Raw genomic sequence first — 1,638 nt, forward strand, 5'->3', positions numbered from 1 at the left:
AGGGTGCTGGCCTATGAGGGGGGTGCACCCAGACGGGTCAAATACAATTCTAAATCACGCCACTTTCACATAACATATCAAACTGTTGTCGTTTCCATTTTCGACAGTAATGTCTACCTACTAAATTGCTTTACTCCCTTTGGCCGCTGACAACAGCTAATTGTAAATGTCAGAGTTATTCATGCGTGTCTCACCACTGTGCGTGATTAAAAATCACCTATGGTTTTCTGCAGATGTGTGACACTGAGTGTCTGGTGTAAAAGCTGTAAACATATTTCTGAGCTGGAGATGAGGAGTCTGTGTCAGGCTTCTTAATTTGATGTTCACATGTGTGATTGCAGCACGCAGACACCTTTCAGCGCATCGCTCCTTTTGGAAAACAGAGGTCACAAAAGAGTAAAAGGCAGATTTTTTTTCCTTAGGATTGGTCACCTGGGTCGGGCAGTTTGCCCGTGTGTCTGCACACTGCTGACAATGATTTGTTTTTCCTCCTGACCATGATTACAGGTTGTCAGCCATGCTTTTACCAGAGCTGATGGGTAATTTCACTCTGTAACGGGTTGGGGATTGGCACACACACATGAAACACGTTTGAGCGTGCGTGGATGCATTCACTTATACTCACATTCACTCCGACAAAACAAACAAATCAGGTCCTGCGTGACTCTGAGAGGACTAATCAACAAGATCAACATGTTCACCACTCACACAAAAGCATTAAGGATCATTTTTGGCTATAACATTGCATGCAATTATTCCTGCACACATTCCTATGTGCATGGCATTTAATGAAGATAGCTCATCAAATATGGAAATGAATGACATAGAAGGAAATTGGGAAAATGCATTTGAAGAAGCTGCTAAAAGCTTTTTATGGCGTTAGGGACCAGGAGGAAAACATGCCTTCTTCTAAGGAGTCTTAGAAGGAGTCACAGTGATTAGACTGAACACAATCCACAGACAATCCTCAATATAATGATGAACGTCACTTTACCATGAGTCACAAAAACTACAAAAAAAAAAATCACTGCTGGCAGTTTAGCAAGCGGTCCTTACATGTGTGTTGCTGAATCCAGAGGTGGTGAAAAGTGATTCAGCACTCGCTGCTGTTGCATTCATGCACTTCTATCTAAATGATACATCAGAGTCTCCCATCAAAGAGGCTGCTGGGTAAGAAACGGCTCCATCAGGGTGGGCTGAACGCAGTGCAGACTAAAGCTCCTCCAACCTCCACAGAATAAAACACAGTTTACAGACGAGACAACTCCCTCCTCAAAGAAGGCCAGCTTCAATCTGTCTGTGCTCAGCTTGAGGGAAAATGAGGAGAAAAGAACATTTATAATAAAGCAAGCAACCTCTCCTTTGGTAAAAAGTACCTGATGGGCAGTTTGGAGGACAAGATGCACATGTGACCTGCAAGTACAGAGCAAACCAAACCAAGCAGCTCCACCACCAGATCTTCCCCTTTAGACACATTTAGAGGTCATCAACCATCTTATATTTCCCATTTCCCATTTCCCTTCTTCTGCCTGCTATAAAGGCTTTTTTAATCTCTTCTCTGCATGTCATCTTCGACAAGAAGCAATAGTGGAAGGAAGTCGGAGGGCTTTAGCAAGTCCTCAATGACTCCTCCCACAA

The sequence above is a fragment of the Oryzias latipes genome, chromosome 11 (genome assembly GCF_053564925.1).
Source record: "Oryzias latipes strain Hd-rR chromosome 11, Olatipes_Hd-rR_3.1".
Classification (NCBI taxonomy): domain Eukaryota; kingdom Metazoa; phylum Chordata; class Actinopteri; order Beloniformes; family Adrianichthyidae; genus Oryzias; species Oryzias latipes.